Source organism: Vigna umbellata, chromosome 7, assembly GCF_029865625.1.
Source record: "Vigna umbellata cultivar VRB3 chromosome 7, Vumbellata_1.0, whole genome shotgun sequence".
Classification (NCBI taxonomy): domain Eukaryota; kingdom Viridiplantae; phylum Streptophyta; class Magnoliopsida; order Fabales; family Fabaceae; genus Vigna; species Vigna umbellata.
In genome coordinates, this window is record NC_142171.1 from 4052323 (window position 1) to 4067096 (window position 14774).

Here is a 14774-nt window from a genome sequence, read left to right on the forward strand (position 1 = left end):
TCGCGAAGACCTTCATCGCGAGACCACCATCGCGAGACCTGACGCGAGTTCTTCATCCACCATCGTCGGAGCACTGTACGCCTCCTCCTCCGAAATCATCACCATCACGACGCTGCAGAATGCCACCCAAAGCCGCCATCACTTCGCGGGCCTCCTCACTCCATGGACGTCGCACCTCATTCTCGAAACTTGCAAGAACCCTAACCCAAATCCAGAAAACTACAACAAAAACCAGAAGTAAATTGTGCCACCATGGGAATCATGAGATCAAGCCATAACATCTTCTCCTCCGTAAGCATTCAAACCTGCAAAGAAGGAGCGAAACCTAACGCGAAGAGAGAATAGGCATGGCGGCACAGAGAAAGCTCCTTTCCCCCAATCTGCAGAACCCTAATTTGGGGTGAGAAAGGGGTTGACACGTGTCAGTCCCTCATTGGGCGCGACCTCTCTGGTCAAAGCTGGTCAATAGGGGCTTCTGGTGCAATTTTGGAGAATTCTGAAGGGGCTAAAGTGCAGATGGAAGAAATTTTAGGGCATTTGTGTAATTTTGGAAAGTTAGAAAAGCTAAAAGATAAAATTTAGTTTGAATTAATGTAATTTGGGAATATCAACAGAAAATATCTTCCAAATAATGTTATAATTATCTAAATCTTTTAGTTATTTGGAAGATATAAGATAAAAGATTTTGTCAACTGAATATTCAGAGTCCAAGCCTAATCAAGCCCTATATAAAGAGACCCAGGGGGGAGTTGACTTCATTCATTCATTCACCACTTTTCTCTCTTATTTCATCTTGTATTCAACTCCATTCATGGAGAGATAAGCATCTAGGGCTATTCTGCTGTAATTCCATGATGGATTCTGAGGTTACGTTCAGTTAATGCAATTGTTTATTTTGATTATTGATTTAAGTTGTTCTCTCTCTATGTCTTTCATCTCTCTATCTTGTTAAAAGTAAAGATTTTTGCATCATAATGTGTTTGAATTTACATGCATATTGATTATATGAGTTCTAGGGTTTCTAGGTTTAATTGAGAATCTACTTTGATTTAATTTAGGAACTTTAATATGATTAAATGGTTTTTACTATCAATTGAGAATGTACTTTGGTTGGTAGTAATAATTTCAACTATAATTAATTGAGAATTTACTTTGATTGATTAACTTTTAACTTGGTTAGGAGATTTAAGAATAGACATGATTAAACACAGTAGAATCTGATTGAGAATGTACTTTGGTTGAATTTATTGTGAATAATGTAGAAAGGTTTTGCATTTGATTGAGAATTTACTTTGGTTAAATGCATGATCGCCCTCGAATTAATTAAGAATATACTTTAATTAATTTGAAACTTAAATAATAATCAATTGAACAATTATCCGTGAATAACCAATGATGAATCTATCTTGGAAAAGCAGTGGAATTAGCCTATTTAATCATAATTGTTTTTAAGTTTCTTATTTATTCTTTAAACATTCTTCAACCATTACTTTTATTCATAAGCATTGCATAACATTCATAAGAGTCAGATATTCGAAAGCAATTTTGTGTTCGTTGGGTGACGACTCAGGGTTACTTTAACCCTATCTACTTTCTTGAATACTACTTGGCAATACTGAAGTTGCCTTGAAAAGTGGTATTAATTTGATAGCTTCAACGACAGCGTATCAAATTTGGTGTCGTTGCCGGGGAATACGGTTAGTATTTTGAATATTTTGATTCTTATTTTTATTTTTATTTTTATCTTTATTTTTTATTTTTTTAACGCACATACATTTAATTTAATTTGAGTTATGTTCTAGTCTTTAGTCATTCTTGTTTTAGCAAAAATCTTTGTTCTTGTTTTAATTAAGAATTTCTCTTGAGAAATACTTGAGGCTAGTTTGAATACACTCTGGCTAGGAAAGACTTGGTACTTAAGTTGTCCATTGTGACGCACCTCTTTCTGGGGAGTGGACCCAACAAGTCTCTCTTATCTCTTATTTGAAATCTTTCTCTAAAGCAAGAACAAAAGAAAAAGAGAAGTAACAAAGAAATAACTTCAAGCAGATTGCATAGTGCATGACCAGAGCTAACCCGAGAGAATTTTATCAAATTAACCTGGAAGTCGAAAGGAATTTGCATAAGCTGCGAAGAAGTTTGAAATTTGGGTGTTCTACTGAGGGAACACTTCTTACATCTGAAGCCATACTACCTTCATTATCTCCAGTTATAAACATACCATCCAATCTTTTACCTGATCCTAACCCAAACAATATGGCACAAAGAACCATCAGACAGTTAGCCACCTCCCACAATATAGCTATCCGAAGTAACATTGAATACCCTAATGAGGAGTGAGAGTTGAGACCTGACATGTTAAATGCCTTACCAAAGTTCAGTGGGTTATCAAGGGAGAATCCACACAAGCACTTGAGACAATTTCACACGTTGTGTGAAAATTTTAGATCTCCTAGGATCATAATAGAGAGCCTTAAAATGAGAGCTTTTCCATTTACTCTTCAAGGAGCAGCTCAAGATTGGTGGTATTATCTCTCTGCATGTATTACAAATTGGGAAACTATTGAAAGACTCTTTCTTGAGAAGTATTTTCCTACATCTAGATTATCAGCTATCCGCAGAGAAATTCAAGATATAAGACAGAGAGATAAAGAGAATCTTAGTGAGTATTGGGAAAGATTCAAGAAACTATGTTCTTCATGCCCTCAACTCCAAATGGAAGATTTTATTCTAAGCTTTTATGAAGGCTTAAGTCCTACTGATAGGTCATGGGCAAATGCTGCAAGCGGAGGATCTTTCTTAGACAGGTCACCAGAAGATGGTATAGATCTAATAGAACGGAAGGCAGTAGACAATCAACAGTATGACATAAGAGAACATTCAGTGACTTTGTTGAAGGGAGTGCATGAAATTGATAATGGTGCAGTTGATGGAAAGAGGATAGATGAAAGATTGAATAAGCTAGAAAGCAAACTCGACGAGATTGCAAGTTTGTTTAAAACCGCAACTCCACAAATTGCTAAGAAGTGTGGAATTTGCATTTCAACTAACAATTATACTGATGAATGTCCTAGCTTGGTGGAAACCACTGTGGAAAATCCATCTCAAGCTTTTGCTGCAAACGTGATTGGAGGAAATTGTTAACTTTTTGGCAAGTATACCAAATCGTTCCAAGTAATACAGTGAATAAGTAAAAGAGTATCGTTCTCCCAAGGGAATTTTAGTTACGTTATTCAATTAAAATTATTTATCAAGATCAATTACTGATGATAACATTTGTGACTTCAATTTGAATTTAAGCATGAAATTAACAACGTAAAAAAAATTTAAGATTGAAAAATGCGATAAAAGATCACTGGAATTGGTCTTTGACTAATATTACAGTAAAATCATGAACAACATCACTGGAATTCTTTGGAATCATGTAGAAACTTCTTCTTTCGCTGCCAAGTCAAGTCATCAGGGAGAATTCCTGCAACCTTAAAATTGGCCATATCTACAAACCATGGCCTCTGTTGTGTGAGCAATAGACGCTCATCAATAAATTCTCCCTTAATTTCTCCTTCTTTCTCAGTCACCTCAGTGTTAAGGAGGCGAGACAAATGATCAGCAATGACATTCTCGCTCCCCTTTTTGTCTTTAATCTCAAGATCAAATTCCTGTAATAGTAAAACCCATCTTATGAGACATGGCTTTGAATCAGATTTTGCCAGTAAGTATTTTATGGCTGAATGGTCAGTGTAAATGTGATAACAGTTGAAAAACTGTTATTTTCATGCTTAAAATTGACACAAAAAGCAAGCTTTACACTAAGAAACTAGCTTGAAATCATGCTTTTATCCATATTTTCATAAATAAGAGAGCTGGACAGGTTTATGCTTGATTTCAGTATTTTTGTGCAGGTTTTAAGGTGAATTTAGTGAAAGAAGTGAAGAAGGAGAGAGATGGAATCAGAAAAGACATCAAAAAGTGCAAAAGGAGAAGCTGAAGTCACCGCTCAGCGGCAGTTTACCGCTGAGCGGCACTCAGGAAGTCACGGGAGGTCCGCTGAGGGGCAAAATGGCCGCTGAGGGGAAGAAACGACTCACGCACTTACCGCTGAGCGGTACTTTACCGCTGAGCGGCACTTTTATGGGCTTGGACCTAATTTTCTGTAATTTACGAATAATATATAAGCTTTAGGGTTTCCTAGGGTTAGGTATCCTTGGCAGAAACGAAGCAAACACTCTCTATTCCACCCCTTTGAAGGAGGATCTTTGATGCTCAGGCTTCCTCTTCACCTTTTTAGGGTTTTATCTTTCATTCTTTCATTGTTATTCATCTAGGTTCACCATGAATATGGTGAACTAAACTTTGTATGTTTGTTGGGAAATCAATGTAATCTTTTGAAGCTCTCATATATGGAATTTGTTTTTACATCTTTTATTTAAGACCTATGCTTTCTTTCATCATTAGTTAGGGTTTTTCCTCTTTGCTTAATGCTTGCGTTGTTTAACTCATTCGATGCATGATTATTGGTTTTGTCGATACGGGCACGTACGGGGAAGTCTAGATCCGGGGAATCTCTCCCAATTTTATATTGGTTGTCGTTAAGCTCCTGCACTTGATGAACTAATTATTAGAAATGCTAGGAATTGTATGAACTCGTAATTAGGGAGAAGCCTTCTTGAAAGGTACTTTAGAGAGTGGCATTAACAATGATGATTTGAATGTTGAATTCCTAAAATATATGAGAGTGGATAAGATGAAATTGACCCCCAACAACATATTCATACATATATTTCATTGAAAGTGTTTATCTTTTGCTTTTGCCATTGATCAAAACCTCATGCATACATGTTTATTTTCATCTTTTGCATATAAATATCCAAATATTTCGTCCTTAAGTCTTAGCTAATCAACAAACCACACAACTAAACTAGGCCGTGAGTCCTTTGGGAAGAACGATACTTGGTCTTACCAAGTTTATTACTTGAACGATTCGGTCATACTTGCCGATTGTAAAACAAGTTTGTGACATCATATTTTGGTGATCACAAATTTGTCCATCAAGTTTTTGGCGCCGTTGCTGGGGACTCTGGTTTAACTGGTTAATTTGTGTGATTATTGATTATCTTTGACTTTAATTTTGAATTTCTGTTTTTATTTTCTGTTTTTTATTTTTCGGTTTTTATTTGATTTGATTTGATTTTATTTGATTAGATTAGATTTTATTTTATTTTTATTTATTTTATTTTCTATTTTTATTTGTATTTTTCTGTTTTCTGTTTTTATCTTCTCCTATATCTTTTTGTGCTAACCAAATATTCTAGGGTTTTGTGTTCTTGTGTATGCAGGAGGCAATTCGAACTAGGAGCAAGAAAACAACAGAACTTCTGCTTGAAGGTTTAGACGAGAGTAGACGGAGGAGAAGAATCCGAACATCTAGAGAACTTTTCCCTCCTCCGGAAACTCTATTACAACCATCACCACAAGGTTCTGTTCATAGCACAGAAAATATGGAGAACAATAATATCAGAAGAACTCTTGCTGACTACACCAATATAGCTGGACCTCAGCACTTTAACAGTATAGCTAGACCTAGAGTCAATGCAGCTAACATGGAGGTCAAACTAGCACTGATCCAACTGGTGAAAAGCAACCAATTTAATGGGTTATCTCATGAAAGCCCATATGAGCACCTCACTACCTTCAATGAGATTTGCAACACAGTTAAAATTAATGGGGTGCCAGATGAAGCGATCAAACTTAGTTTGTTTCCTTTCTCATTGGGAGGCAATGCTAAACTTTGGTTGAATTCTTTCCCAAAAGGAAGTTTCACAGATTGGGAAGCAGTGGTGACAAAGTTTTTAAACAAGTATTTTCCACAATCAAAGGTGACAAAAGGCAAGCAAGAGATATCTTCATTTAAGCAGGGATGGAAGAATCACTGGGGCATGCATGGGATAAATACAAAAGTCTGCTAAGAAAAACACCCACGCATGGCTTTGAAGAACAGGAAGTAGTCTTAACTTTCCTTGGAGGGCTTGGTTCACAAACCAAGATGATGCTGGACGCCTCAGCAGGAGGCAATATTAAATGGAAAACTCCAGAGGAAGCAACAGAGATTATAGAAAACATGGCTACTAGTGATAATGAGCTGCACAGTGAGAGAGGAGCTCCTATGCAACAAAAGGGGTTCTCCAATTACAGACACATGATGCCTTGCTAGCTCAAAATAAAATTCTAACTCAACAGCTGGAGACTCTGACTAAAACTCTTGCACAATTACCCAAAGAGTTGAAAACTGCTGCACAGGTACAAACCCAGTTGTGCGAATTGTGTGGAGGTGACCATATCAATGGTCAATGTGCTTTTCCAGTTGAAGCCGTGGAGGATGTTAATTTCATGGCCAATCAATTTCCATACCGTCAAGGGAACTACAATCAAGGGTGGAAACCACACCCAAGCATTGGTCAAGGACAAACTGGGCAAGCTAGTCAATATAATAAGCAGCAGCAGCAACCAACCTTTTGGCAACAGTTATCTATGCTTAATGAAAGATCAACAAGGTTGGAATAAACTCTTCAGCAATTCATACAGAAAACTGAATCTTCTCAAAAGAGCACTGAAGCTGCTATAAAGAACTTGGAGATTCAAATGGGTTAGATTACCAAGCAATTGGAAGAAAGGCCAAATAGAAATTTTGGGGCTAATACTGAGGTTAACCCCAGAGAAGAGTGCAAGGTGGTAAAGAGTGTTGATGATGATAAAGTTGAGTTAGATACAGAAGAGAGAAGAGACATAGAGAGCAAAAGTACTTTTCCTTTTCCAATCCATCAAGGGAAACAACTGGACTTCACAGAATTATTCAGAATGGTGGATAATGAAACACCTTGGGAACAGATTCTACAGCAAATCACAGTTTACACAAAATCTGATGAAGAAATCTCTACAAAGAAGAGACGTAGAGATGATGAGGCAAAAGAGTGTATAACTGTTAAAAAAGAGTCATTCCCTCCTAAAGCAACAGATCCAGGCAGTTTTTCTATCCCTTGTACCACAGGGAAGAAAAAGGTGAAGAAAGCTCTCCTTGATTTAGGTTCAAGTGTTAACTTGATACCTTATTCTTTACTGGAGCAAATCGGCAATGTTAAAGTGAAACCTGTAAAGGTTAAAATAGTAATGGCCGATGGATCTTCAAAGGAGCCATGTGGGATTGTAGAGGACATTATAGTTTGTGTTGGCAAACTTCAGTTCTTGGCAGACTTTGTGGTGATGAAGATGGAGACAGAGAAGATACCTATCATACTTGGAAGACCGTTTATGAAAATGGCCAAAGCTATCATTGATGTAAATGAAGGTATAGTAGTGCTCCAGGACAGAGAGGAGAGAGTGGTGGTAGACGTCTTCAAAGATGAGACGCAAGCAAAGGAGGAAGAAGCTAGTTATAAAGCTGCATTTCAAGATGCACCCATGACTAGCCGTAAAGTTGAAAATCTCAAGGTTGCAGGTAACCATTGTTTGTTGTTTCAGGTACCCAAGGAAGAAAATATTGGAAGAGGAGGAGAAATTCCTAGTGACTGGGAGAAAAGAAGACTCCAACTTGGCACACCTGTAAGAATCAAGAACCAGTTGTGGGTTGTGAAGGGCTTTAAAGAGAAGGAGATGATAGAGATAGAGTCTCCATATTCTAGAAGGACCAAAACAGTTCATAGGAAACAGCTGAGGAGTTGGTGGAATGACAACATCAACTATAAAGAAGATGGAACTTAAACTTTATTGGGTCAAGCTAATGACGTTAAAAGAGCGTTTGCTGGGAGGCAACCCAGTGAATTTAAAAACTTTTGATTTGGCTTTGTACTTTTTAATTTGTGGACTCTATTTTTGTAACTATTTTGTTGGAGATAGCATCTACTGAAGGATGCTAGGTGGTTAAGTATCTACTGAAGGATACTATGTTTGTAACACCTACTGATGGGTGTTGGTAAGAAAATTTTGCACCTACTGATGGGTGTTGGTGGATTTTGGGTCAGGCTCATGACGTTAAACAAGCGCTACCTGGGAGGCAACCCAATTGATTGAATATTTCTATTTGTTTATTTTAGTTAGGGTTTGCATAAGCATTTTAAACATTGAATTGCAAGGAACCAGTGATGGGCATGTATGGGAGGCACGTAGGTTAAGAAAAGAAGGAGAAGAGCACATCACGAAAGTGCCGCTGAGCAGTAATTTACCGCTGAGCGGTACTCTCGCAGATGGGCTTTAGTTCCCCTTAGCGGGACCCGAGCCCATTAGGGTATTTTTAAACCCTAAGCTGCGCAAGTTCTTATACTTTCAGGTTTTTCTCTGCACAAACACTCCCACATACCTTCTCCAAGGTTTTCCACATCTTTTCACTCTTCCCTCTTAAAAAAATTTCTCTTCCACTCACTTTTTCACTAGTGTGCCATCAAAGTTTGGGGTTGGAAGAGAGCATTCTAGCTTGGAAGCATTCTCATTGCATTTAGTATCTCCACCCAAGTAAGTAAAATGCATTTTGTTCATTTTAGGGTTCTTGAATTTGAATGTGATTGTCAAAGCATGAATATTTAGGGGTTTTGATTTCTATGCATGATTTGATGATATATTTGATGTTTGAACCGATTAAACTGCATGAATATGAACTGGAAAACTGAAAATTGCATTTGGGTGGAGTTAGGACAGCTTTAAAACAAGATTTTCAAAAATCTGCAGAGTTACCGCTGAGGGGTAAACTGCCGTTGAGCGGCACTCTGCCAGATTTGGTTTTTCTGAATTTTTGCGTGTTGGAATGTGGCACTGGTGGCGCTGAGGGGAAATTCTGGCCCTCAGCGGTGGTTTAGCTTCGGAAGGAGTTGTGTTCTGTGTTTTACTATTGATAAGGCTTATTACAGACAGTATTGTGGAGGTGAGGAAACAGCTCAGCCAGTTCCACCATGCCGTGCTCGTAGAGAGAGAGGACCAGCACAGAGCCAGACATCTGCTGAGACACATGAAGCAGAACCATTCCAGATGAGGGACATGTATATGTCTCTTATAGGTGCTTAGTTGCAGTCCATTCACAGAGGGCAGGTGGCCACTACTGAGATGATTGTGGGGATGTATGATACACCTCCAGCCCACAGGTGGACTATGGATGAATTCCATAATGTGGTAGCTTGGCCAGAGGAACCAGTGCATGGAGGAGTAGCTGGAGCAGCTGACGCTTCAGTTAGAGAGATGGAAGAAGATGAAGCTGATGATGATGATGCATTTGAAGATGAGGAAGAAGAGGAAGATACAGAGGACAACTCAGACTGATGAGGAGCTGAGATAGAATTTACTGATAAATGCTATCATATGATTATGCTTTTGTGGTTTAAGTTTTCTGAACTTATTTGTTTTTGTTTTTAGATTAGGGTTTGATGTACTCTATTGAACACCTGGTTTGTTATGATGGTTTGCTATTAACTGTGATTGTGTGATAAGTAATGCTGAATGATGCTTATTGATTGATTGATGTTGAGATGATGTGCACATTAAAATGCTTATACAGGTGATTCACAAGCTTTGTAAACAAATGCATGATATTATGATTGTGATTGTGAGATTAAGCAGGATGTGTATGTCAAATGTGGATGAGCTTATATGTGAGGTTTTGAGCTCCAGAGTTTTTGGTATGATTGGATGTTATTACTTTGGAAACATGAATGACTTTGCCCAGGTTTTCTATGATTGAATCAATTGCTTATTTTGCATCATATGATCAAGGCCGTTTGTTGGAACCCTTTTTATTGGCCAAATTCATAAAGTTAGCCCACTAAAAGAGAACACTTTGTGTTCTATCCTTTGAACCATTAACCTTGAACATACACTGAAACCCTTGATTGAAAATCTTTACCTTGAGTTAAGTGGAAAATATTGTGTGGTATTGATAAATATTCAAGTTTGGGGTTGTTAGGAAAACATGAAAAAGTAAAAGCATTGAGCTAAGAGCTAAAAAGTAAGAATATGCAAAGAAAAAAAGAAAAGAAAAGAAAAAGAAGCAAAGCTCAATGCAAATACAAAGGCAAGTTGGAATGAATAAGAATAATTGTGTTGCTATGATTTTCTAAACTCAAGGATTTTGTGATCCAGAAAAACCAATTTTCTTGTTAACCCAGCCACAGTATAACCCATTGAAAAGTCCTTGTGATGATGCATGTTTGTGAATGATTTTGATTATGGTAAAATGAAAGGCAAAGTTGATTCATGTGACATTGTGATAGTAGAGTGAATGAGTGATTACCTTTTATACACTTGTGTGTTGAGTGAAACACTTTACCTAGTGAGGAAATATTCCATTAGCACATGAACATCCATGCTTAATTGATTGGTCATTCATGAAAAAGAGCATTTGTTGGATATTAACTGACTTTGTGAAACACTAAAGCATGTGCACATCTTGATTGAACTCTTGGTCATAAGTTTGATTGAAGTTTTTACTTATCTAAAAAGAGGATTTTTGAATGAGTGAACCATCATATGAATTGGTTGAAGATTGAGTTATATCTTGTTTGCTTGAGGACAAACAAAGTTCTAAGTTTGGGGTTGTGATAACAGTTGAAAAACTGTTATTTTCATGCTTAAAATTGACACAAAAAGCAACCTTTACACTTAGAAACTAGCTTGAAATCATGCTTTTATCCATATTTTCAGAAATAAGAGAGCTGGACAGGTTTATGCTTGATTTCAGTGTTTTTGTGCAGGTTTTAAGGTGAATTTAGTGAAAGAAGTGAAGAAGGAGAGAGATGGAATCAGAAAAGACATCAAAAAGTGCAAAAGGAGAAGCCGAAGTCACCGCTCAGCGGCAGTTTACCGCTGAGCGGCACTCAGGAAGTCATGGGAGGTCCGCTGAGGGGCAAAATGGCCGTTGAGGGGAAGAAACGACTCACGCACTTACCGCTGAGCGGTACTTTACCGCTGAGCGGCACTTTTATGGGCTTGGACCTAATTTTCTGTAATTTACGAATAATATATAAGCTTTAGGGTTTCCTAGGGTTAGGTATCCTTGGCAGAAACGAAGCAAACACTCTCTATTCCACCCCTTTGAAGGAGGATCTTGGATGCTCAGGCTTCCTCTTCACCTTTTTAGGGTTTTATCTTTCATTCTTTCATTGTTATTCATATAGGTTCACCATGAATATGGTGAACTAAACTTTGTATGTTTGTTGGGGAATCAATGTAATCTTTTGAAGCTCTCATATATGGAATTTGTTTTTACATCTTTTATTTAAGACCTATGCTTTCTTTCATCATTAGTTAGGGTTTTTCCTCTTTGCTTAATGCTTGCGTTGTTTAACTCATTCGATGCATGATTATTGGTTTTGTCGATACGGGCACGTACGGGGAAGTCTAGATCCGGGGAATCTCTCCCAATTTTATATTGGTTGTCGTTAAGCTCCTGCACTTGATGAACTAATTATTAGGAATGCTAGGAATTGTATGAACTCGTAATTAGGGAGAAGCCTTCTTGAAAGGTACTTTAGAGAGTGGCATTAACAATGATGATTTGAATGTTGAATTCCTAAAATATATGAGAGTGGATAAGATGAAATTGACCCCCAACAACATATTCGTACATATATTTCATTGAAAGTGTTTATCTTTTGCTTTTGCCATTGATCAAAACCTCATGCATACATGTTTATTTTCATCTTTAGCATATAAAAATCCAAATATTTCGTCCTTAAGTCTTAGCTAATCAACAAACCCACACAACTAAACTAGGCCGTGAGTCCTTTGGGAAGAACGATACTTGGTCTTACCAAGTTTATTACTTGAACGATTCGGTCATACTTGCCGATTGTAAAACAAGTTTGTGACATCATATTTTGGTGATCATAAATTTGTCCATCAAAATGATAACTTTAGATACTATCAAATACGGTCTGAACTTTTCAAGAGCATACACAATTGCCAAAAATTCTTTTTCAGTTGTGGCATAATTCAATTGTGCACCATTCAGAACTTTACTGCCATAATGAATAACGTGAAAAACTTTGCCACGTCTCTGTCCCAAAACAGCCCTAATGGCATAGTCACTAGCATCGCACATTAACCCAAAATCTTGAGTCCAATTTGATGCAACTACAACAGGGGCTGTGACTAGCTTCTTTTTCAAAATTTCAAAAGCTCTCAGACACTCATCATCAAACTCAAACTGAGTGTCTTTCACAAGCAAATTACAAAGGGGTTTAACAATCTTGGAAAAATCTTTTATGAATCTTCTGTAGAATCCAACATGTCCAAGAAAGGTTCTTACCCCTTTGACATTTATAGGAGGTGGTAGCTTTTCAATCACATCAACCTTAGCTTGATCTACACCTATCCCCCTGGATGAGATCTTATGTCCTAAGACAATCCCCTCACGAACCATAAAATGGAATTTTTCCCAATTCAACACAAGGTTCGTGGCAATGCATTTTTTCAAGACTACATCCAGGTTCTACAAGCATAAATCATATGATTTGCCAAAGATCGAGAAATCATCCATGAAAACTTCTATGCAATTCTCAACAAGATCAGCAAAAGTGGCTAACATGCAACGTTGGAATGTGGCAGGAGCATTACATAGACCAAATGGCATCCTTCGGTATGCAAACACACCAAAACGACAAGTGAAACTAGTCTTTTCTTGGTCCTCAGGATTTAATACTATTTGATTGTACCCAGAATAGCCATCCAGGAAACAATAATAGGCTTGCCCTGCCAGCCTTTCCAACATTTGATTCATAAAAGGGAGAGAAAAATGGTCTTTCCTGGTGGATTGATTTAGTTTTCTGTAATCAATGCACATTCTCCATCCTGTGACTGTTCTTGTAGGAATTAATTCATTCTTATCATTCTGAACAACAGTCATACCCCCTTTCTTAGGAACAACATGCATAGGACTCACCCAAGCACTATCAGAGATAGGATATATCATTCCTGCTTCAAGCAATTTAAGTACTTCCTTTCTCACCACCTCTTTCAAATTTGGATTCAATCTCCTATGTGGTTGTGCTATGGGTTTTCAGTCCTCTTCCATCATAATCTTATGCATGCAATATGTTGGACTTATACCTTTCAGATCAGAGATGCGCCAACCTATTGCCTTTTTATTTTCTTTTAAGATTTCAACCAATTTTGCTTCATCATTCTTTGACAGAGAATTGCTTATAATCACAGGCTTCTTGGCATTTTCCTCTAAAAACACATACTTAAGATGATCAGGAAGCATTTTTAATTCCATCTTTTCCTGATCATCTAAGTGAGCCTTTTCTAATTTTTCCACTTTCACATCAGTGGATTTCTCTTCTTTCAATTTTTCCAGATGTTGTGAAATCTCCTCTACTTCAAATTCTTCTTCTAAAGTAAGTTTCTCACATGAATTTATCAAGACACGCTCTAAGGGAGATTTCACATACATCTGACTTCTCACTTTTTCAATCACATCATCTAAAGCTTCAACTCTGAAACAGTTTCCTCTATCTTTAGGGTGTTGCATAGCTTCTACTACATTAAAGGTAACTGTTTCATCATGTAACCTCACCTTCAGATGACCATCATCAACATCAATTATCACCCTAGCAGTCTTCATAAAATGTCTTCCAAGTATAATGGGGATTTCAGTATCCTCCTCCATGTCAAGAATAACAAAATCCATTGGAAAAGTGAATTTGTCAACTTTCACTAAAACATCTTCAATGACTCCATATGGGTACTTGACAGACCTATCTGCTAGTTGAAGTGTCATCCTTGTTGGTTTTACTTCCATGTCCCCAATTTTCTTCAACATAGACAAAGGAATTAAATTGATGCTTGCACCTAAGTCTATCCATGCTTTTCCAATGGGGAGTTTTCCAATTGTGCATGGAATAGTAAAACTACCAGGATCTTTAATTTTTGGTGGTAGAAGTTTTTGGATGATGGCACTACAATTCCCTTGCACCTCAATTGTTTCTTCCTCAATATACTTTCTCTTCTTGGTCAGCAAATTTTTCATAAATCTAGCATAAGAGAGCATTTGTTGAAGTGCTTCTGAAAAGGGAATTGTGATTTCTAACTTTTTGAAAAGAGCCATGAATCTAGAAAATTGACTTTCCTTTTCTTTTCTAGAATAAGTCTTTGGATACGGTAAAGGATTCAAAACTTGTTTTCCTTTATGACTCTCTTCCACTGCCTTCTTTTTATCTTCTTCTTCCTCAACTTTCTCTTCTTTCTCTTCCTGCTCTTCACTGGATTTTTCTTTTTCATCCTCCTTTCTCATAACTACACTTTCTAACACTTTACCACTCCTTGTAGTAATAGCTTTACAATGCTCTTTTGGATTTGTTTCAGTCTTAGCACCAAATGTATTTATAGGCTTGTCTTCTAATTTCTTGGCCAATTGACCAATTTGAACTTCTAAATTCCTTATAGAAGATTTTGTGCTCTTTTGGTTTGATATGGACATTTGCATGAATTGTTGCAAAGTTTCTTCAAGTTTGGATGTCCTATCAGAAAGAGTAGGTTGTTGTTGAAATTGTTGTTGTGATGGACAAATTTATGAACACCAAATTATGATGTCACAAACTTGTTTTCAATCGGCAAGTATGACCGAATCGTTCAAGTAATAAAACTTGGTAAGACCAAGTATCGTTCTTCCCAAAGGACTCACGGCCTAGTTTAGTTATGTGATTTCTTAATTAGCTAAGACTTACAAACGAATTAATTGGGGTTTAAAATGCAAGACAGAAAATAAACATGTATGCATGAATTGTGATCAATGGCAA

At 37.2% G+C, this 14774-nt stretch overlaps 1 pseudogene; it reads right to left on the minus strand.

Annotated features, from left to right (window-relative positions):
* Positions 1 to 52: 52 nt before the first annotated feature.
* Positions 53 to 14455, minus strand: LOC124839110 (uncharacterized; annotated as a pseudogene).
* Positions 14456 to 14774: the final 319 nt, after the last annotated feature.